General features: G+C 42.0%; 2 protein-coding genes across 6 annotated transcripts in view; one reads left to right on the forward strand and one right to left on the reverse strand.

Moving 5' to 3' along the window:
* Positions 1–17,130, reverse strand: part of MRO (maestro) — a 61,680-nt gene extending 44,550 nt beyond the window's left edge. For all 4 annotated transcript variants that reach the window (XR_006821008.1, XR_006821004.1, XM_046024486.1 and 1 more), the window contains exons 1-2: positions 16,794–17,130; positions 10,466–10,566 (exon numbers count right to left, since the gene is read on the reverse strand). The gene's annotated coding sequence lies outside the window, so the exon portion shown is untranslated. The remainder of the gene's footprint in view (positions 1–10,465; positions 10,567–16,793) is intronic.
* The window catches only part of ME2 (malic enzyme 2), a 77,513-nt gene that overhangs the window by 2,078 nt on the left and 51,411 nt on the right, over positions 1–24,024 (forward strand). Inside the window, exon 1 of one of the 2 annotated variants that reach the window (XM_046024482.1) lies at positions 17,354–17,510. The exons of the other annotated variant lie outside the window; for it this stretch is intronic. The gene's annotated coding sequence lies outside the window, so the exon portion shown is untranslated. Of the gene's footprint in view, positions 1–17,353; positions 17,511–24,024 lie in introns of those variants that run through there. 2 annotated transcript variants of the gene reach the window in all.

Genomic DNA, 24,024 nt, shown 5'->3' on the forward strand with positions numbered 1-24,024 from the left:
AGTAAAATCCACGTCACATAAAATTTACAGTCTTAACCATCTTTAAGTGTCAGTTTAAGAAGTTTAAGTACATTCACACTGTTACGTAACCACCTTACAAAACTGACTCTGTACCACATTCTCCCCACCCCTGGCAACCATCTTCTACTTTCTGGTTTCTATGAATTTGACAGCTCTACGTACCTTTTTGTCTTTCTGTGACTGGCTTATTTCACTCAGCAAAACGTCCTTATGGTTCATCCATCCTGTCACATGGGTCAGAATGTCCTTCCTCGCTAAAGCTGAATCATATCCCACCGTATGTATGGGTCGCATTCTGTGTTTCCACTCATCTGTTAATGGACACTTGTGTGCTATGAACATACATGTACAAATCCCTCCTCGGGACCCTGTTTTCAATTCTTTCAGATGCTTACCCAGAAGCAGTATTGCTGGATCATATCATCTCCTTCATTTTTTTTTTTAAGTTTATCATTTCCTCCTTCCTGAGGCTCTCTGCTACACTGTTGCCATGAGATACTGTCCTCATTCTCACTCCCAGTTCCTTCTGTTGCCTTCCTCCTCCCACCTTCTCCATTTCCTTCCTTCCAAGGTCTCCCTCTGCCTGCCCTAGTGGTCTGTGTCCATCAGCATCCAATTAGAAAAACAGAAACCACCTTCCAAAGAGAGGGTGTTAGGTGGGCTCTTGGCTCCGTAGATGTTGGGAGGCTGACAGAGTAAGAAGGGCGATGTTGAGGGAGCCCCAACCAGTGACTGCGCGGTCAGTCACTGCCGCTCCTCCCACAGGGCTGGGCAACAAAGGAAGAGGTGAGGATGACCCTCGCCACTGACGCTGGTGACGAGAGGCTCTCAGGAAGCCCTGCTCCGCTGCATGGTGCTTGGACCCTCACGCATGGCGCTTAGCCTGCGGATGCTGGTAGTTCCGATCGGCCAGTGCTGGGAGTCAGTGAAGAAGCCTGAGGCTGGCACTGTGGCCATCTTCTGTGACTTGAGTGACAATGACAACAATTAGAAGCAGGAAGAGAGTCCATTCTGTCCTCTTCATACCTTCCTGTTTTCCCTTAATGGTTCTGTGGGCAGAAGCCAGAGGGCATCCACCTGGTAAGGGAGACTGGGGAGCAAGCCACTTGCCACTCTGGCCATGGCCTCTAAGAGCACCGTAGAGGGTGACTGGGAGCTGAGTGACAGGGCACAAATGACCAGCCGGGGCTCCACCCTGGGTCCACTCTTCTCCCTCAGTCTCCTTTCCGGGAGTGGTCTCGGTTTCCTGGGATCGAGCTCTTACAGCTCCGACCACCACCTGTGGGTGCTGACACCCCGATCTGCCCACCCAATGCCGACCTCTGACCGAGCATCAGACGCGCTGTCTCTTCAGTTGCAGGCTAGAAAGCTCCACCCTGGTTGTTCTTGAAGGAAACAGGCTTGTTATCAGCCTGCTCCTACTCCTCTGTTCCCTGTCTCAGCGGGTGGCTTCATCTCTGCCAGGGAGCTATTCCAGAAGCCTGGGGGGTCCTCCTCACTTCACTGGCTCTTTCACCCCCCAAATACCTCTGCAGTGCCCTCCGTCCCCTCTGCTCCGTCTGTACCGCTGTCCCAGCTCAGGCCTTCACTCGGTTCCCCTGTCCACTTCACAACCTCCTCAGTGTCCAGTCAGACTTTCCTCTTGCCTACCTGGAACTCACAAGCTGCCTAAATGGCAGTTTTTTGTGTGAAAGCAAGTAGGCACTCTAAAAATGTTTTCTGAATGAACAGAAACTTGGGGAGGACAGGCCAGGATCAAAGGTGAAAATTTGCAGCAGAGGATCCAGACTCGTAAGCCTTCATGATGGATTAGTTTAGCATCGGACCTCGGGGATCACCCTTCATTATGGGGCAACAGGAGGAAGAGATGGCAAATATGAGGCCAATGATGGAGAGTATTGTGCCACAGATGCCGAAGGAAGCGTTTCAAGAAGGAGGGGAGGGCCAGCTGGGGCAAATTTTGCTCAAAGAATAAGGAAGTTGAGGATTAAAAAAAGGGTTTGGTGTGTCTGGGTGACCCAGTGGGGGAGCATCTGCCTCTTAGTTTTGGCTCAGGTCATGATCTTGGGGTCATGGGATTGAGGCCCATGTTGGCTCCGTGCTTTGTCCTGCCCTCCCCCCTCCACTCTCTGTCTCGCTAAAGAAACAAATATATAAAATCTTTTTAAAAAGGCCTAAATTCCACCAAAAAGAGCAAGTTTTGCAGTTTTAATAAAGCTGTGGAGAAGGAAGCCAGACTATACACAATAAGGAAGGTTTCCACAATGAGATACCACCTCACACCAGTCAGAATGGCTAAAATTAAGAAGTCAGGAAATGACAGATGTTGGCCAGGATGCAGAGAAAGGGGAACCCTTTTACACTGCTGGTGGGAATGCAAGCTGGTGTAGCCACTCTGGAAAACAGTATGGAGGTTCCTCAAAAAGATGAAAATAGAGCTACTCTATGACCCAGCAATTGCACTACTGGGTATTTATCCCAAAGATATAAATGTAGTGATCTGAAGGGGCACATGCACCCCAATGTTTATAGCAGCAATGTCCACAATAGCCAGACTATGGAAAGAGCCTAGAAGTCCATTGGCAGATGAATGGGTAAAGAAGATGAGGCATATGTATACAATGGAATATCACTCAGCCATCAAAAAAATGAAATCTTGTCAACTGCAATGATGTGGATGGAACTAGAAGGTATTATATTAGGCAAAATAAGTAAATCAGAGAAAGACAATTATCATGTGGTCTCACTCATATGTGGAATTCAAGAAACAAAACAGAGGATCATAGGGGAAGGGAGGGGAAAATAAAACAAGATGAAACCAGAGAGGGAGAGAAACCATAAGAGGTATTTTATAAGACTGATGAATCACTAAACTCTACCTCTGAAGCTAATACTATATTATATGTTAATTGAATTTAATTTCTTTTTAAAAAGGGAAGGGACTGGTTTCATAGGAGCAAGCACAGCTGTAGACTCTTTGTTGAAATGGCTGAATACTGTGGAGACAAGTCAAGCTCCCCCATTTGGGTGGAGTAAAATGTGTACCAGAATGTTCCTTCTCTTATTTTCTTCTCACTTCTCCTTTCCACCCTAATAAGTACAGAATGGGCTGAATTCATGACCATATAGTTCAGTTTCCCTTTTCTCATTGTTGACATAATGTTTTTTGAATGTTATTTTCACAGCTGGTGTGAAATAAAATCCTATCCCTTTCCAAACTTACAGAAGGATGATAGTTACTTTTCATGTCTACTCAGAAAATGTGAATGAAATAAAAAATATGAACAAGTCATTTTTCTTCACAAAAGGAGCTAAGATACATTTTTCTATCAAGAAAAAAACTGTAAAATGCTTTAAAAAAAATCCTCGTGGCAGGCTTTCAAAAATGTATTCTAGAACAATTACTCCAAGAGTGAGAATGTCAGTAGTAAATTACTTTCTTAACAGGTCTAGCAGTATGTGCCTCTGGCACAAGGAGAGACATGAACAAATTCCTCTTAATGAGGAGCAGAAGATGACTAAGGGAAGTTTCCTAAATTATCAACCTGGGAGGCTGGGAAATTTGGCCAGTTTTCAAGTTCAAGTTCGCAACCTCTACAATGCGAACCAGGTAAATCCGAGTTTGTGTCGTAATGGCGAGTCACTGGGCCACAGGAAAGCCCAGGTGGCACTGTCCCAGGTATAGCTCAATAAACTGAAATGGAGTAGAACTTACTGTATAATTCACTGTCACAAAAGACCTGTTGACAGGGAATATCTCTGCATATCCTTGAAACTGGAGCTCTGACCAAAGAAACTGCTACAGGAAATTATTTTCCAGTATCAGAAGCTGAACTCCTAAATTGTTGACAGGTAGAAGGAGGTTCTTAGCTGAACTTGAGTAAAAACTCTCCTGTACGGCGGGGGGGGGGGGGGGGGGGGGGGGTTCTTTTGTCGTTGTTTTTTTTTTTTTTTAATTTTTTAAGGATTTTATTTATTTATTTGACAGAAAGAGAGAGAGAGAGAATAAGCAGGGAGCGCGGGAGAGGGAGAAGCAGGCTCCCCCCTGAGCAGGGAGTCCTATGTGGGGCTCAATTCCAAGACCCCGAGATCACTTAACGACTGAGCCACCCAGGCGCCCCTCCAGGGGCTTCCTAACAACAGGTGGCAGCTGAAATTGGATTGAGAAAAATATGTTGGAGCACCTCAGTGGCTCAGTCAGTTAAGCATCCGCCTTCGGCTCAAGTCATGGCCCAGGGTCCTGGGGCTGAGCCCCACATCGGGCTCCCTGCTCAGCAGGGAGTCTGGTTCTCCCTCTACCCTCCCCCCACAACTTGTGCTTTCTCGCTCTCCTTCACTTTCTCAAATAAATGAAAAATAAAATTTTTAAAAAAGAGAGAAAAGTGTTTATTTTCACTATCTCTAACTGGAACTTAGCATTTTGTTCAATTATAGATGAAAGCAACAAACTGCTAGGATTAACAGAAGCCCCAGATTTTTCATACCACCTTACAATTGCAGATACTTCCAAATTTCATTTATACTCATCATTATTAGTTATTAGACTAGTCTATATAGCTAGTCTATAACTAGACTAGTTATATTACTAGTTATATTACTAGTTGCTAGATTCTTATTTAATGTATTATAAAGTAGTACATGCATTATTGTATCAGAAATTTAGAATTTAAAAATATTTCGGGGGCGCCTGGGTGGCTCAGTAGGTTAAACATCTGTTTTCAGCTCAGGTCATGGGATTGAGCCCCAAGACGGACTCCCTGCTTAGCAGGGAGCCTGCTTTTCCCTCTGTCTCTGCCCCCAAATCGTACTCTCTCTCTCTCATTCTCTATCTCAAATAAATACAATCTTTAAAAAATATTTTGATAATCTTATTTTATTGTAATTAGATTCTTTGGTTATTCTACATGTTTTATTTCATAAATTAAAAAAAAAAACATTCTGAAGCATCTCTAGGCTTCACCAGACTATTGGTAATGTCCATTGCATAACAGAAGATGAAGACACTCTGATCTGGTGTTTTATGAATAAAGCTTATGGTTCATTTCGAGTTGCAGGCACAAAAATAGGAACAAGAGATTATGTTTGCACCATTTGGTGCCCTTAATAAGCTGGAATCTAGATATAATTTTTCCAAAATTGTGTTGTTTAGGGCTAATCTTTTATTCTATATTCTTTCTTTTATTTTTAAGATTTTATTTATTTATTTGTACAAGAGAGAGCACAAGCAGGGGGAGTGGTAGGTGGAGGGAGAAGTAGGCTCCCTGCTGAGCAGGAAGCCCAACTTGCGGGTGATCCCAAGACTCTGGGACCATGACTTGAGCAGAAGGCAGACACTCCACTGACTGAGCCACCCAGGTGTCCCTTATTCTCTATTCTTCTGTGCAGTATACTTTTGGTTCAAGTGCAAAGAAGAAAAGATATTCTACTTCCCTTTGGATGCCTATTAACACAGAATTCTCCAGTTAATAGCTGGAATTGGTACAGACCCCAAGATGGCCAAGTTCTAATGTGAAACATCAGCACTGAGTCAAATCTCCAGGGAGGCCCTGGAGGCCCCAGACATTCATGAGGTAACCAATGGCCATGGAAAGGACACGTGGAAGAATTCCCAGCCGAGGAGTGCAGCTGGCAGGGGAGATGATTCACTTTGAGAAACATTTCAGAAAACTAGCAGGTCTAAAGTCAAATAGTAAAGGGTGGGAAGGCATGCCTGGCAGATTTCATCTATGGTTAGACCACACCTTGTTGACCTAAAAGATATGAAATCTTCAACTAAACAATATTAAAGCTGTTTTTAGGATCCTGATATCCCCTGTGCCAAAGAATCCACCATTTACTGCTCAGTAGAAAAATATATTGGATAATCAAACCCAATTTATTAATTCATGGCTTTCTTAAATTACTGTATCTATTGTAGCTATTCTCTCTCTTTTTTAAAAAATTTATTTGACAGAGAGAGACACAGCAAGAGAGGGAGCACAAGCTGGGAGAATGGGAGACGGAGAAGCAGCTTCCCACAGAGCAGGGAGCCTGATGTGGGGCTCAATCCCGGGACCCTGGTATCATGACTTGAGCCGAAGCAGATGCTTAATGACTGATCCACCCAGGTGCCCCGTAGCTACTCTCTTGGCCACAGAAATTTTGAAAACTTTGTAGAAAAATGTCCCAGTACTGCCCCCAAGAGATAGAATCTCAGAGGTACATTTTTATCCTATGTAGTCTAAGAACTATGAAGTGTGCAGGGTCTATTACTGTATGTACAGTAATGCTCAAGATACCAGGGATGCTATTTGGGTGATCAAGGCAAATATTTCTGGGACTTTTTTTCCCCCCTGACATCAGACAGAGACCTTGCCTACATTCTATTTGGTACACATTTCTACCTGGTATCTAGACCATGACTACATGTCTATTGAATGAAGAATAAAATTGTGCTGCTCGTGGTTTAAGCATAACATATTCTCAGTACGGGAAGCAAAGAACAACTACATTTGTTTTGGCACAGGAACTTCTTGAGGATAAAGTTTCATAGGTTTCTAGAAATAAAAATTCATTCACAGCAACATGAAATCACAGAATCTAGAACTTCAGGGGTTCTTTGTGCTTCTCAAATGTTAATGTGCATGGAACCAACTGGCCGTGTTGGATTGATTCTGGTGCAGTAGGTCTGTGTGGGACCCAGATTTCATTTTTCTAACAGTCTGGTGATGCCAATGTTGCTGCTCTTCCAGTCCTCTCTTAAGAGCTTATAGCTAATGATGGAGCCAGACTAGGATTTAGAACAAGTTAACACCAAGCGCCAATGGCTTTAGAAAATTTTAGAGGGGGCATTAGGAAGACTGAATTACCTTCGTAAAAGCAAGAAGGTACTTCCACAACGACATGACACTAGCAAATTTTACTCTCTCCTGATTACCTAATTCCTAGAGGAAAATCAAGAGGTAAAATATTATCCATAAACACCAAAATGTTATTTTCTTTAAGGAGTAAAGATCCTTCTATTGTTAATAAGCTATGATAGTAACTTCTTTGTTCTTCACAAAAGCTTCTAGAATTTTCCTTAAGATATTTTTGGTAATGAAGGGACTGCTTATTATGGTATTAATTACTGCTTATTATGGTGTTAGTTTAACTCTTTTACCAGACAGCCTGATAAATTACATTATTTTAATTATTTAAAAAATAGTACTGCTTTTTAGCAGTAATTACTATCATTGGTACTTCATTGTATTTTAAAACATCATTGTTTTTTAATGATAGTACTTACCTATACCAAATGCCTTTCTTTTTTTTAAGCATCAAATGCTTGTGTCACTTCCAAACTAGGCTGACTGGAAACTTGTTTCTGCAGTGTCTGGCATAAATGCCTTCAGATATACTGTTTATTTTCTCTTGTATTTTTAAAGAGTTTGCATTTTTAATGACCCTAATTTATTGAAAGATAATTCCCAGTGGTGCAGTCAGCATTCATTATTAATGTTTCCTAGTCTAAGGCAGATGGAGTTGTGTAAACCTAAACATGTGATGAGTACAATCTATCTGCTTTTGCTCTAGACAATGTGCCAACCTAAACCAACGCGTCTACCACATATATTCTCTTTATAAGGAGAATGACCTTCTGTAACTCTCTGAAAACAGTCATATGGATTTTCCTTAAGAAAACACACTTGTGCTTAGATGAGATAAAGTTGCTCTATTTTCGTGGTAATTGGTCCTGATGTTTTTCCAAGCATCTTCCTTTAATTTTGAGAAAGGTGGGCAGAAGTGTGTCCATCTTGAGATAACTGGCATATATAACACTTTAGCTGCCTGTTGAAGAGCTTTATAGGGAAGTTACCTGACCAGGTGTTTCCTGGAAGTCTGTCCCTTTAAGGCTCCTCCCACTTCACAGGTGAACTAGCCAAACCGGTGACAAAGCCTGAGATGGCAGCCTCAGCTCCCAAAACCACAGGACTCACACAAACTTAGCCACACCCATGTCCTTCTCTATTTGTTTAGTGACCAAGCCCTATTCCTATTTCCTCCTCCTACTTTTCCATTAATTTGGGTCTTGGCACCTTGTTTTCCCCGATCCCCTGCCTTGTAATCTATCTTTCTTGGAAGAGCTGGTGCCTTCTTTCCAGGCTTGTATGTTGTCTGTCATTTGACAACTCTGCAAGGCCTGGTGAGCTACACTCCGGACCGCCAGCAATGGTCCCCTGCTTTTTCTGAGAGGGTCCAGTGGAGGACACCAAGGAAGAAGCCCAAAATGAGGGTATAGGATTCACAACTGAGTTCAGAGGCATTGACTTCAAAATGAAATAGCAATGCACAATGAAAATGGTTTATTTTATATGTTGGTTGGGGTAGATCTAAAATTCACGCAGTGAGGTGTGTAAAGCACCTCATTCAAGTGTGATGAACTTTAAGCTACGTGTACACCTGTGTAGTCATCATGCAGGTTGAGATATAGACGCTCCCTTGTTTCTTTTCAGCCAACCCCAACTCCCCCATTAAAGCTAACCTCTTGGGGCACCTAGGTGGCACAGTCATTTGAATGTCCGACTCCTGGTTTTTGCTCAGGTCATGATTTCAGGGTCATGAGACCAAGGCCCGAGAGGGACTCCAGGCTTAGTGCAGAGTTTGCCTGAGATTCTCTCTCTCTCTCCTTCTGCTTCTCCCGTTCATGCTCTCTTTCTCTCTAAAATAAGCAAATCTTTTTTTTTTAAAGATTTTTATTTATTTATTTGACAGACAGAGATCACAAGCAGGCAGAGAGCCATGCAGAGAGAGAAGGAGGGGAAGCAGGCTCCCAGCTGAGCAGAGAGCCCGATGCGGGGCTTGATCCCAGGACCCTGAGATCATGACCTGAGCTGAAGGCGGAGGATTAACCCACTGAGCCACCCAGGCGTCCCTAAAATAAACAAATCTTTAAAGCTAACCACTTTATTGACCTCCATTGTCAACAATTTCTCCTTAAAAGCTAAGTTCTTATAACTCACCCAGTCGTTTTTGTGCTCACGGCACCAAGTAAAATGTCATGACATTCTTTGTGAATGCACAATAAATTTAGCTTGAGAATTATAATAAACAATATTTAAGTTATAAATTATCAGCTTAATTCCAGCAAAACTGAAGTTAAAAACTATACATAACCTTCCACTAATTTATTGTACCTAAGGACTGCATTTTTGGATCATACAAATGGATGAAGCCTTGGAGGCAGTTGGACTTGAGAACTTGGAAAATTCTGGATTCAAAAAGACATTAAAGGTGCATATACTGTATGTTAAATTCTACCTGCAGTGGGATCTTGGGCAGCGTGCCTCATAAAAACATTAGTCATTACACAGAATATGTAAAATACAAATAGGTAAGAACAGTAGCATAAATACAAATATTTACATTATATTGGGGAAATATAGACCATAAATAGCTTTGTGACAACTCTTATTTGCCAAAAAATAAATTCCGGCACCACAAAAATTATGGATAAGAGTTTGCGGAGTTGTAGGTAATACATTACTTAAGGAAATTTTCTACCTAAGTCAAGTCTTGCTCTCATATTATATCGTCCACAGAGCTTTCTAGGTAATCCAAGTATAAGAAATGGTTGCTTCTTTTGAACTACTACAACAATTTGAGCTTATTTTTCACATATTGCCTTAAAACATTTTTTTAAGATTTTTATTTATTTATTTGACAGAGAGAGATCACAAGTAGGCAGAACAGCAGGCAGAGAGAGAGGGGGAAGCAGGCTCCCTGCTTAAGGAGCCCCGCCTTAAAATTTTTTTATAATGAGGGCGCCTGGGTGGCTCAGTGGGTTAAGCCGCTGCATTCAGCTCAGGTCATGATCTCAGGGTCCTGGAATCGAGCGCCGCATCGGGCTCTCTGCTCAGCAGGAAGCCTGCTTCCTCCGCTCTCTCTCTCTCTGCCTGCCTCTCTGCCTACTTGTGATCTCTCTCTGTGTATCAAATAAATAAATAAAATCTTTAAAAAATTTTCTTTTATAATGAAATGTTCGATTATACAAAAAGTGGAGAATATAGTAAAATAAACTCCCTTAAAGATATCACCAAACCTCAATAATATCATTTTGCCAGTCTTGTTTCATCAATTCCCATTTTTACCGCTAGAATAATTTTTTTTTTAAAGATCTATTCATTTAGAGAGAGGGGGGGGGAGAGAGACAGAGAGAGAGAGAGGCAGTGAGTGGCGGGGTGGGGGCAGAAGGAGAGGAAGAGAGAATCTTTAGCAGACCCTGTGCTGAACCTGAAGCCCAACGCAGGGTTATACCCCAGGATCCTGGATCCCAACTTGAGTCGAAACCAAAAGTTGGCACTTAACTGACTGAGCCACCCAGCCAACCTTCCCTAGAATCATTTAAAACAAACCCAAGACATCATGATCTTGTCACCTCACCTGTAAATACTTAACAACTCGTTGCTTATTTAATTACACTTACATGAGTAAATTTGTCTCCATATTATAATGTGGACTCTGCCAGGGCGAGCATTGTATCTTTTTCATTCTTGTTTCCCAATGAGCTCTTCTCAGTAGGAAATGCTACACAAAAACATAAATTAGATTCTGGATCAATGCATGGCAGCAGACAATGGTTCTTAAACTTGAGTGTGTATCCAGAGCAACTGGAGGGTTTGTCAAAACACACAGTGCTGGACCCCTACCCTAGAATTCCTGATTCGGTAGCTCTGGGGTAGGGCCCAAGTAGCACCTTTCTAACAAGTTCCCAAATGATGGTGGTAGTGGTGGTGATGGTTATGATGATGGTGATCTAGATTCACACTCTGAGAATTCCTTCATTGGAACAAGGAAGATGTTTGACATTTCCAAACCTGCCTATTAATTATATGTGAGGGCTTGAAAGAAATACAGGGAGAAATAATTTTTTATAATTTTTATAAACCCCTACTCTCATGGAACTTTTACTATAAGAGTAGTTTAAAAAGAAATATAGGAGAATTATTAAGAAACACGAGTGCTCAACGTGAGACAGGAATCTATCAGAATCCTAGAGGAGAACATAGGCAGTAACCTCTTCGATATCAGCCACAGCAACTTTTTTCAAGATATGTCTCCAAAGGCCAAGGAAACAAAAGCAAAAATGAACTTTTGGGACTTCATCAAGATCAAAAGCTTCTGCACAGCAAAGGAAACAGTCAACAAAACAAAGAGGCAACCCACGGAATGGGAGAAGATATTTGCAAATGACAGTACAGACAAAAGGTTGATATCCAGGATCTATAAAGAACTTCTCAAACTCAACACACACAAAACAGATAATCATATCAAAAAATGGGCAGAAGATATGAACAGACACTTCTCGAACGAAGACATACAAATGGCTATCAGACACATGAAAAAATGTTCATCATTACTAGCCATCAGGGAGATTCAAATTAAAACAACATTGAGATACCACCTAACACCAGTTAGAATGGCCAAAATTAGCAAGACAGGAAACAACGTGTGTTGGAGAGGATGTGGAGAAAGGGGAACCCTCTTACACTGTTGGTGGGAATGCAAGTTAGTGCAGCCACTTTGGAGAACAGTGTGGAGATTCCTGAAGAAATTAAAAATAGAGCTTCCCTATGACCCTGCAATTGCACTGCTGGGTATTTACCCCAAAGATACAGATGTAGTGAAAAGAAGGGCCATCTGTACCCCAATGTTTATTGCAGCAATGGCTACGGTCGCCAAACTGTGGAAAGAACCAAGATGCCCTTCAACGGATGAATGGATAAGGAAGATGTGGTCCATATACACAATGGAGTATTATGCCTCCATCAGAAAGGATGAATACCCAACTTTTGTAGCAACATGGACGGGACTGGAAGAAATTATGCTGAGCGAAATAAGTCAAGCAGAGAGAATCAAGTATCATATGGTCTCACTTATTTGTGGAGCATAACAAATAACATGGAGGACATGGGGAGATGGAGAGGAGAGGGAGTTGAGGGAAACTGGAAGGGGAGATGAACCATGAGAGACTATGGACTCTGAAAAACAACTAGAGGGTTATGAAGGGGCGGCGGGGGGGTGGGGGGGTTGGGAGGTTGAGGAACCAGGTGGTGGGTAATAGGGAGGGCACGTACTGCATGGAGCACTGGGTGTGATGCCAAAACAATGAGCACTGTTATGCTGTAAATAAACAAATAAAAATAAATAAATTTAAAAAAAAAAAGAAACACGAGTGCTGGAGTCCCATATCAGAAGTTTTTATTTAATTAGTATAGAATAGGCTTTTTTTTTTTTTTTTTTAGTGTTCCCAGGTAATCCCAATGTGTATTTACATACCATCACACCAGGCTTTACTGAAGAGGTGAGATTAGGATTTGTCCTTGAGTTATGAAGAAGATTTTAGATTTTTTATTTATTATTTATTTATTTATTTGACAGACAGAGATCACAAGTAGGCCGAAAGGCAGGCAGAAAGAGGGGGGAAAGCAGACTCCCTGCTGAGCAGAGAGCCCAATGCGGGGCTCGATCCCAGGACCCCGGGATCATGACCTGAGCCGAAGGCAGAGGCTTTAACCCACTGAGCCACCCAGGTGCCCCTGAAGAAGATTTTAATAGACAGCTTAAGTGGGAAGGGTCTTCCCACTTCCTAGGCTGGGGGCTGTGGTGGCATAAAACTCCAAATGCATTTTCTGGTCTTTCCAAGACATTGACCTGTACATAAAAATGTTCAAAAATATTCAGAGTTTGTACAACACAGTTTGTATCCTTTGTTTTTTTTTAAGATTTTATTTATTTATTTGACAGAGAGAGAGATCACAAGTAGGCAGAGAGGCAGGCAGAGAGAGAGGAGGAAGCAGGCTCCCTGCGGAGCAGAGAGCCCGATGCAGGGCTCGATCGCAGGACCCTGAGATCAGGACCCGAGCCGAAGGCAGCGGCTTAATCCACTGAGCCACGCAGGCGCCCCTGTATCCTTTTTTTCCTTAGACGAATCAACCTCTAAATCCTCAGATTTCCCATATGTAAAATGGGAATAATAATTATACCTACATCATAGTATTGTCAAGACAATTAAATGGGGGAACCTGGGTGGCTCAGTGGGTTAAAGCCTCTGCCTTTGGCTCAGGTTATGATCCCAGGGTCCTGGGATTGAGCCCCACATTGGGCTCTCTGCCCTGCAGGGAGCCTGCTTCCTCCTCTCTCTATGCCTGTCTCTCTGCCTAGTTGTGATTTCTGTCTGTTAAATAAATAAAATATTTTAAAAATAAAAAAAATTTAAAAAAGACAATTAAATGATCTTAGTATAAATAAGGAACACTGTTTAGAATAATGTTTAGCAAATAAGGGCTCAATGAATGCTAAATACTATTTATTGAACATCATCTATATGGCAGGGAGGGAACCAGAATGAGAATACTTTGCATTTGTATTCTTTTGACTTTACAAAGCTGTTGTATATTTTTAAAGTCTTTTTTAAAAAATATTTTATTTATTTGATAGAGATACAGATTGCGAGAGAGAACAGGAACGGGGAGGAGAGAGAGAAGCAGGCTCCCCACTGAGCAGGGAGCCCATATAGGACTTGTTCCCAGGACCCTGAGATCATGACCTGAGCTGGACATAGACATTTAACGACCGAGCCACTCTAGCACCCAGGCACCCCAAAGCTGTTGTATATTTTTTATCACACTTCCTCCTTTCAGTGACCTTTGCAATAGGTAGAGAAAGTTTACTAGCGCCTACATGACAGGAGAAAGCTGTGGAGTGACTTTTTAAAAGAGTGCAAGAGTACGTGAACTCCAGTGTTTCAAACTCCCAAAGTGTGCTCGTTCCTTCAATAAAATAAGGAAGCAAACAAACAAAAACCAAAAACAAAAGCAAAAAACTGTTGAAGAACTGAGGCATTTGTTCAGCTAATTTGTACACATACTCCACTTTACCTAGACACAGGTCCATAGGAATCTCAACAATCTTCCTTCTGTCATTCCCAGGTTATCCATAAGGGGGACATTTAATTGGTGGATAATCTGTACTCTGCTTGGAATTACATTTCTTTTCTTTTCTTTCTTTTTTTTTTTTAGAGATTTATTTATTTAATTGAGAGAGAGCAGAAAGAAAGGAGGACAGCACAAGCTGGGAGGAGGGGCAGAGGGAGAGGGAAAAGCAGACTCCCCACTGAACAGGGATCCCAACGATGTGGGGCTGGATCCCAGGACCCTGGAATCATGACCTGAGCCTAAGGCAGGTAGATGCTTAACTGACTGAGCTGTCCAGGCACCCCAGGAGCCACATTTCTTATTCAGCTATATTTCTAGTCAAGGACTGTCAGATAACTCCGTTTACTGGAGAGAACCCTGCCTTTAGGAGAAGTTCTTTCATTCTCTTAAGGAACATCCAGAAAATGGAAAACCTAAAACTAGTTGGAACAAGAAAGTTCTCTTCTTCAACGCACACATACAAAATGGAAAAGTTCATATAGCAATTAACATGTTCTTTCATGTAACAAGTACTTGGTGACCTCTTATGTGTATTATATTCTTGGTCTGGACAATACAAGAGTAGGAAAACAAATGTAATTGGAAAACATGAGTAATCATTAATAGAGACATAAAGCCTAAAACCTCCCAAGGTTTCCTCTACTGGTTTCTACAGGTAAGAACGACTGTGAAGGATACAGCTCCTAGGTTACATGACGTGGCTGTTACTCTGTAACTGGTGGCAAATTTCCCACATAACTGAAAACAGATGTGTAGAAAACCTATTCTTATCATTACTACTACTGCTGCTACTACTACTTCAGGTTTGCTATCCTCCATTTGAGTTCTGAGCTATTCTAAAGAAAGAAGTATAAACTAAGACATGATGGCAGGGAACAAGATCTTTGTGCATTTTAACAGTATTTGTTAGAAATTATGGGGAGGGCACATTTTGCATGGAGCACTGGGTGTTGTGCAAAAACAATGAATACTGTTACGCTGAAAAAATAAATAAAATGGTAAACTAAAAAAAAAAAAAAAAAAGAAATTATTTTTAGCCCCAAACAGAAAACCCTATTTGAGTTGGTTTATACAGAGGCTTATTTCACAAAGTAAGAAATATAAGGCTAGGAGCCAAGGCTGAGTGTGACTCGACAATACTACCAGGGATCCAAGGTCTTTAATTCTGCCAATATCCTTGGAGTATATGCCTTCATCCATTTGCTCGTCATCTTATGCGCCAATGATGGGTGCCATGCCTTCAAACTCTTCTGCCAAGAAGTGGAATGAAGCAAAAAGCCAAAGTACACACCAGCTGAGCCCATTTTTTAAAGTGTTTCTGTAAGTCCCACCCAGCAGCTTCAATGAATGTGACTTGAACAGGTTCCTCTTGGACTACCCCGTCCAGCTGAAATATAATGCAAACCACAATTGGGAGCTACATATAAAATTTTACATTTCCTAGTAGCCATGTTTTAAAAAAGTCAAAAAGAGAGGAAATTAATTTCAATAACATAGTTAACCAAAAATACCCCCAAATTTTTCTGATGTGTGACTAATACTTTAAAAATCAAATCACGATACACATTTTACATTCTTTTTTTTTTTTTTTGTATTTTTTCATAGTCAGTCTGTACCTCAGTTTAGACAAGCCACCTTTCAAGTGCCCAATAGCCATATGTTACTGTCTTGGGTAGGAAACCTCAGGCCAATCACCAAAATGACTCAGGAGGATATATGAATTGGGGTGGGCCATCCAAATAGCAGTGTTTGCCTTCTTGACAGTAGCAAATACTTCATTTAAGGAATGAAATTACCTGAATTGAACCAAAATCAGTCCCATCCATGATAGCTCTCTACAACCCTTCAGACCAGGGTTATTCAAATGTAGGACAAACTGGCTTTCAAAGACAAAACAATTTTACCACTCCTAATGAAGTACTTATGATGCTTGTACTTTTTGAAATTTCCCTCAGTTTGATGTTCTTGACAATTTCTGGCGAGCAGGGTTATTTGAGGTGATGCTTATATACAGTCCTTTTTACTGTGGTGCTGACTATAGCAGCCATACCTATCATTTATCATCTAACTACAGTGTTCCCAAACATGCCCGCCCTTTGATGTTCCCTGTGGCCTGGTTGCTCCAGATTTTATGTAATTGTCAGTGTTTAGGAAGGGACAATGCACTATTCTCTCCTTCCACTCAGTTTTTTCTATTTTACGTTTCCATCACTTTCAGTTTTCTTATTCCATCTTCCTTGACTCTTTTTGCATCCTTTACATCTTCACCTTAAGATTATCATGCCCAGGGGCGCCTGGCTGACTCAGGCCATGGCGCATGCAACTCAGGATCTCGGGGTTGTGAGTTTGAGCCCCACTTTGGATGTAGAGATTACTTAACAATAAAATCTTTAAAAATAATAAAATTATCATTATCATACTTTTAAAGTGCACAAACTCATTTACAGCAAAGAATTTTTGGTGATAAGATCTTTCTGAAACAAGAGTGAAGAAAAATCCTCCAATGTCATAACCGTGAGTGGGTCAAGGGGTACGAAGGTACAGTCCCCGCTGCTCTCAAGATGACAATTTAGTGTTCCAGTGCTTTTCTGAGAGAGGACATTGAACATGTATTTATGGTAACTGTGATGATAGAGATTAGTAAATCCCCTGCGGGCCGGTAACTGTGCCAGCAGGCGTGGAGAGTGGCAAATAATTCTGCAGAAGATGGAGGCCTAGGCACACAAACGAAAATAGCTCAGAAACAGAAAGCGTTCCTTAAGTGCAGAGGCCTCCCATTTCCCGGTGCCACCTATTCAGCTTCTCCAGCCACCTGACCTGTATCCAGCTCTTAATCTCTCCATCTTCTGCCTGCTTCTGCTCGCTGTCCCCGAAGGACCTAAACTCCCAGCCTTCCTCTCGCCTCCTGGGGCTGGGAGACTGGTACCCGCGGATTTCCCGGGCCCGCCCGCGCCTGCGCAGAGCCTCTTCTCGCGCGAACGTGTAGCCATCCCCCCTCGAGTACCCCGACACCTCGGGGGATGCGGGGTCTGCCGTAAACCAGCCCCCGCTCCTTTCGTGGAACAACGGGCGTCATCTGGGTCTGCTGCGGACTCCTTCAACTCTACATGGCCCCTCTCGCATTCCTCGAGATCGCGTCGCCACCGACGCGCGCCGGCCTCTAAACTGTAACCTCGAAGAACCAGATCCAGGAAGGTCCGGGGGTTGGGGGGGGAAGGAACGCGGGCGCGCTGGCCGCGAAGTGGCGGCCGACGCCCCGCCCCCCGGGACGATTTTCTGCCTCCGCATTGGTCTGCGCGCCCGTCAGTCTCCCCCGGGCCGCCGCGGCCCGCCTCCCTGGCTCACTACGCCGCCTGCCTGGCTACCTCGCCGGCTGTCTGCCGCCCCTGCCTGTCGGGATCTGAGCTAGCGCCAGCTCCGCGAAGCTCAGGGAAGAGGTGGGCGGACTCGGCAGCCGCTGAGCATCGCCTGTGTGGGCGGCAGGGCCGCGGCCTCTCCGGCCGCAGCACCACCTGTCGCGGGCCGAGACTTCGGGTAAGGCTCCGCGCAGCACGCGGTTGCTGGCGGCCTGGCGTGGCGGGGCCGGGGCGGGAGGTCCGGTAGGGCAGCGGGGGCGGCCTCCTCTCGCCCGGCCCGCCCACCCGATTGCGGACCTGCCGCCCGCTTTTTCGCGGGCGGCCGGCAAGGACCCGCTTGGCGGATGGGCGGGGCGAGGCGAAGGGAAGCGGCTCCCCGAGCCCGGGGGAAGGCGGGGGAGAGGTCAGGTCGCGGCGGTCCCCAATACGAACGCCCGCGGCTTTTTCCCGGGCACGGTCTCGGGGCGCGACTTTCCCGTTTCTCGACCCGCTGGTCCCAGGGCGGCGCCCTTGCTGCCCTGGGATGAGGTCCTGTGGCTTCCAGACCGCGAGCGTCGCTCTCTCCCGCGCCCTTTAAAGACCGATTTGTGGCTTGATACCTTTTATCAAATCTCCTTCTGCAGGGGTGAATTAATGACAGGAATTAGGCTGTGTGTGTGTCTGTGTGTCTGTGTGTGCGCGCGCGCGTTTGTTCGTTCCTCGCTTTAAAGGAAGTTTGCTACAAGCTAGAAAGTTCTACGTTTGGACAGTTCTGCCCATTCGTGTGAAATGGCATAAATAGACCAGAACTGGCAGATGTTTCTTTGACACTGGTGATGACCACCTCTGCTTGTGTGGTGGTGATACATTTGCAGTCCAGGAATTGACTTATTTCGTGGTTACAAAAACAATTTTAGAAAACATGTTGCCTTTTGATGAGAAGCATAATGAAAATGATACATCTTAGCAGTAGTGCTTCCTTACAAAATGCGTTATCTCCTTATCTGATTTATTTTCCTAATGCGTGTGGCAGCCGCTTCTAAGCAGAATAGTTAATAGCATTGTTGTTTCTTTTAGTGTTGCAATTGCTAACAATAGAAGCACGTTTTAATTGTCAGTTCTGGGCCTGACATTGTTCTGTACATGAATCATCTCAAAATAACTCTTTGAAGTTGGTACTGTTACTTCTACTTAACAAATGAAACTAAGGCTTAAGAAGGTTAAGTACCTTGCGCAAGATCACGGATTTTATAGGTGGCCGCGTCTGGATTTGAACTCGGGCAATTTTAACAAAACAGCTCCAGCTCAGTCGCTCCTTAAGCATTGTTCATGTAGTTCAAGTAATTGCAATGTTGTACTAATTAATTTTACTCTTAATCTTTACTCATGAATTTATTCTTTAGTTTCCAGGCATCCTGGAAGTTAGAGAAGAAACATTTGCCTGCACTTTCCTCTCCCCACCTTCCCCTGTGTGTGTATTTGTATGTGTATGTATAATCTATTGTGTAACTACTAAAACTAAGTTACATGATACTATGTTACATGGTTTGCAGAAATACAGAAAAAACAGCTTAACTCTTGTCTTCTACTGTTGGACCTTTAATTAGCTTTGAACTTTGATTTGCAATCTGTGTTTGGCTCCCTAATGGTAGTTATAAAGACTTAATTAAAAGTTAAGCATAGAGCCCAGATATGCTGATAGAACTTTTATCATATATTAAGGAAATGTTGGGCTATGCTTTCGTAGAAGTTCTTCATTCTCTTGAGAATTAAATACACTCTTGCTCAGTACTTACTTCTGAGAAAGAACTACTCACAGCTTCCAGTCTTACAGGGTGTTTTTGTCTTTTAAAATACACTTGTTATGGAAATACGTCAAAAATTCATAAAAGAAAAACTAATTGACCATTTAAGAATTTCTTTATAGAATTCCTATAAAGCTGCTCATGTATAACTTGTATCAAGTTTCCTATTTTAAAAAAAGCTATTCTTAACTATATTAAATTTTATATTAAGTTAAACTAAAATAAATTCTAATTTATGTTGGTGAATTTTTGACAAACTTAGTCATATTTCATTTATTTATTTATTTTTTAAGTCGGATCCACACCCAACTTGGGGCTTGAATTCACGACCCTAAGATTGAAAGCTGAGCTAAAATCAAGATAGATACTTAACTGACAAAGCCACTCAGGCACCCCAAATTTAGTCATATTTTAAAACATAAATAATAATTGAAACCTATAGTTGTTTACTGAGGATAAATTTTAGAAGGAGGACAAAATTCATACTATCAAAATCATTGTATATTTAATTTCCTAAAAATCTATTTTATAAAAAGTTAACTTTTATTTTAACATCACCATTTTAATTATATGGCTATATATTATATTTCCTTTGATCAATATATACAAATTGCAAAAGTAATGAAAAATACTATGTTGTTTCTGTAGATGTTGTTCAGAATGACATTTGATGTTGCCTGGCTCTGTATACCATACAAATTCTAATTACTGACCTAGAGATTTAATTTGAAATAGTTTAAATAAGAGCTAACCATGAGTATCCTTATAGCCTCAAGGATTTCACAGTAGAAGATGTTGATGCAGAAACTAACAGGCATTCAGAAGACATCTTCTGACCACGAGAGTCTGTCACTGCTACTAATAGTGCTTAAAGAACTAACATTTATAGGGGCGCCTGGGTGGCTCAGTGGGTTAAAGCCTCTGCCTTCGGCTCAGGTCACAATCCCAGGATGCTGGGATTGAGCCCCGCATCAGGCTCTCTGCTCTGCGGGGAGCCTGCTTCCTCCTCTCTCTCTGCCTGCGTCTCTGCCTAGTTGTGATTTCTCTCTGTCAAATAAATAAAATATTAAAAAAAAAAAGAACTAACATTTATAGAGCACTTAGAGGGCACTGTGATAAGCATCTTACATGGATTATCTAATTAAAATCTTAAAAAGGCACTGTTTAGTAGGTCCTGTTATCCGCATTTGAGTGATGAGAAAACTGCAACAGACTTACTCAAAATCAGAGTAAGAATTGGCAAAAGCAGGATTTAAACCTGATAGTTTGATTCCAGAGCTTGCCTTTGACTACTCTGCTAAACTGCCTGGGTATGGCTTTTATTGAATAGACTTTCATGTCAACTAGTCAGGCTCTTTATGATGATGATAAAGCTCTTAATTACTTCATACTTTGTAAATATCATCATTACTACACATAGCTCTGCAAAACAGCGTTCCCCCTCCCTTGTTTCATTGATGAGAGAAATGGGACTTCTAAGGCAGTCCTGAGACTTTTGGACTTGATGGGCAGGTGTGTGTAGGGGGACAATTGGCACCAGACATACACTGCCAACTTTTAATTCTGTCAAGGTTAAGGACCCATTTAAGAACTATTGCCATCCACCACCACCATCTTTTCATAAGGGAAAAGATGTTTTTATCACCAGATAGGAAGATCATAATTAGAATAGGAAAACAAAGAGAATAAATTTTGTTTTATAAAGGACTATATTGCATTGTTCAGTTCTTCTCATTTGGCCACACAGCAGTGAGAAATGTGTTCCAGGCTAACACCAATTCAGAAGCCATTTGGGAGTGCCTGGGTGAGTGACCCAACCGCATCCAAAGTGGTGATGAGCTGAGTCCAGATTCTGAGCTTGTGCTCATTGCACACAGTCACGACCTCTAATTTCTGTCTCCCTTGCAGTGACCTCCTTTAACCCCAAGTAGGGGGCGGGGAGAGTCGTCTCCAGCAGCCAGTGGCCTAGCAGTTCCTGTCCTGGTCCAGCTTGTAAACAGCAGAGAGCAAGTTTCCCGGCAAGCCTCTGTGAATGACACACCAGGGGGAGAAACCGGAGGCAGATCTCAGTATTCCAGAGGCTGTCAAGGAAGCAAGCGGCTTGATTTTACGTGTCAATTAAAAATTAGAAATGCTGCCTTTTGGTACCTGCTTTTACTTCACTCATTCTCAGAGGTCTCCTTCCAGCCCACCTGCATAACAATGTTTTATCTTGTTGCCTCTCATTGTTCTCATTACTGGCATTTAAGCCTCCCTGTCTCTCTCTTACTCCTTGGTTTTAGTTTTGGCAGATTTTTTTTCCTTAATTCTTTTTTTAACTTATGACCGCTGTTTTCAAGACACTATTAAAATTACCTTTACATTTTATTTTACTCTCTATCACTCACTAACAAAGTAATTTTAGTGATTAAACATTCTGTAATTATAATACTTTTTTGCATATAGTCTCATTTGATCATCATAATTATCTATAAGGTAGATTTGACAAGTGGTGTTTATTATACAGACTAAATTCAGTATTAGGTAGAAGCAAAACTTTAACCAGGAACTGAAAATAGATTTCATGTATTAGAATGCTGCTCTTAACTACTGAAAGGAAAAACTTTAATCTTCCTTACTCGCAGTGTCAATTTTTCTGGCCACTAAATGTGGGACTCCCCCACCCCCACACCCAGCAATTCTCCAATTCTCAGCAGATGCTGATTGGGTTTGCTTTAATGTAACTTAATTCTGACACTGTCCATATGGAGATAGCTTGAGATTCCATAGGTTAAGGGTTTAGTCCCAAAAGACAGCCCCTACTTGAGATGCCAATCCTAAATCCCAGGTTGTGACCCATACTTCTGACCAACTCTCTATAAATTGAGGCTTCCCACAACCCCCTCTGTTTTGATGATTTGCTCTAATGGCACACAGACTTACTTACATTTGCTGGTTCATTATAAAAGGATACAACTCAGGAACAGATGGAAGGGATACATAGAACTACGTATTGATGGGGTGGGGGTGGAGAGGCATAGAGCTTACTTGTCCTACCTGAGTGTGCCATCCCCCACACCTAGATGTGTTTACCAACATGAAAGCTCAACAGATCTTCTTGTTAAAAAGAGCCCCTGGGGCGCCTGGGTGGCTCAGCGGGTTAAAGCCTCTGCATTCGGCTCAGGTCATGATCCCAGGGTCCTGGGATCAAGCCCCGCATCGGGCTCTCTGCTTGGCTGGGAGCCTGCTTCCTCCTCTCTCTCTCTCTCTGCCTGCCTCTCTGCCTACTTGTAATCTCTATCTGTCAAAAAAATAAATCTTTAAAAAAAAAAAAAAAAGAGCCCCTGGCGCCTGGGTGGCTCAGTGGTTTAAGCCGCTGCCTTCGGCTCAGGTCATGATCTCAGGGTCCTGGGATCGAGCCCCGCATCGGGCTCTCTGCTTGGCAGGGAGCCTGCTTCCCTCTCACTCTCTCTGCCTGCCTCTCTGCCTACTTGTGATCTCTCTCTCTGTCAAATAAATGAATAAAATCTTTAAAAAAAAAAAAAAATAAATAAATAAAAAATAAAAAGAGCCCCTGTCCACTTCCCTTTCTGGAGGTTCTGGAGTGGGGCAATAAATTTCTACTCTCTAATCACTTGGTGTTTCTGGTGACCAGCTCTGTCTGAGGCTTTGCAGTGGTCCACCATAGGTCACCTCACAAGCATAAACTCAGATGTGATCAAAAGTGTCTTCTTATGAGTAACAAAAAATACTCCTATCATTCAGGAAATTCCAAAGATTTTTAGGAGCTCTGTTCCAGAAACTGGGGACAAAAACCAAATATATTTCTTTTTTTTTTAAAAAAGATTTTATTTATTCATTCATGGAGGGGGGTGCAGAGGGAGAGTGAGAGGCAGTGAATCTGAAGCAGACTCCACCCTGGAGCCTGTCTTGGGGCTCAACCTCAGGATCCTGAGATCATGACCTGAGCAGAAATCAGGAGTCAGACATTTAACTGACTGAGCCCCCCAGATATATTTCTTGTCATAAACCACAAGTACTGATGACAAAATAATTTTTTTTCAGATTGTCTTTGATTTAAATAAAAAATATTCTATCCTATATCGTAGATTTGCCTACCTCACCAATATACTGGAATACTAATCCAGTTTTTTGGTACCAAAGTTTTAATTTTGACAAATAATGCTATCTCTCCTGGAAGAACCATACAAACACATAATCAGTGCTATGATTTCAGTCTTTGAAATTTATTTTGAAAGGGTTTGAAAGGGTTTGGTTGCATATATCATACTTCTTGGCCCCTTAATACTTCACTGGGTTTTCAGGACAAGTATATCTCTTCCATATAGTTATCAAATACAGAAAATTTAAAATTTTACAGACTTTTATTTAAGCTACAGTATATCTTCTAGTTTTGCCAGTTGTCCCAATAAGTGTCCTTGATAGCATTTTTTTGGGGGGGAGGGGGGATTCAGGCTTTGCATTTAGTTGCCATATGTTCAGTCTTCTTTAAATTGCAGTAGTGCCTTAGTGTCTGTCTTTCACTAACATTTTAAAGTGACCCAATTATTTTGTTGTATATCTCTCATAATTCTTTTTTATTATCACTGAAGTATATTTGGCATATGACATTGTATAAGTTTAAGGCATATAACATTAATTAGATATATTTATATATTATAATATGATTGCCATTGTAGTGATAATTGTCACCTCTCATGTTATATAATTATCATTTTTTTTTAGTGGTTAGAACAATTAAGACCTAGTCTCTTAAAAAGTTTGATGATTATAATATAATGTTGTCTATATTCACTATACTATGCTTTAGATCTTTAGGAGTAATTATTTCTTAGGACTCTCACTGCAAGTTTGTACCTTTAAACATCTGTCCTGTCCTCCTACCCCCAGTCCCCATCTCTCATGATT

The sequence above is a fragment of the Meles meles genome, chromosome 12 (assembly GCF_922984935.1).
Source record: "Meles meles chromosome 12, mMelMel3.1 paternal haplotype, whole genome shotgun sequence".
Taxonomy (NCBI): Eukaryota; Metazoa; Chordata; class Mammalia; order Carnivora; family Mustelidae; genus Meles; species Meles meles.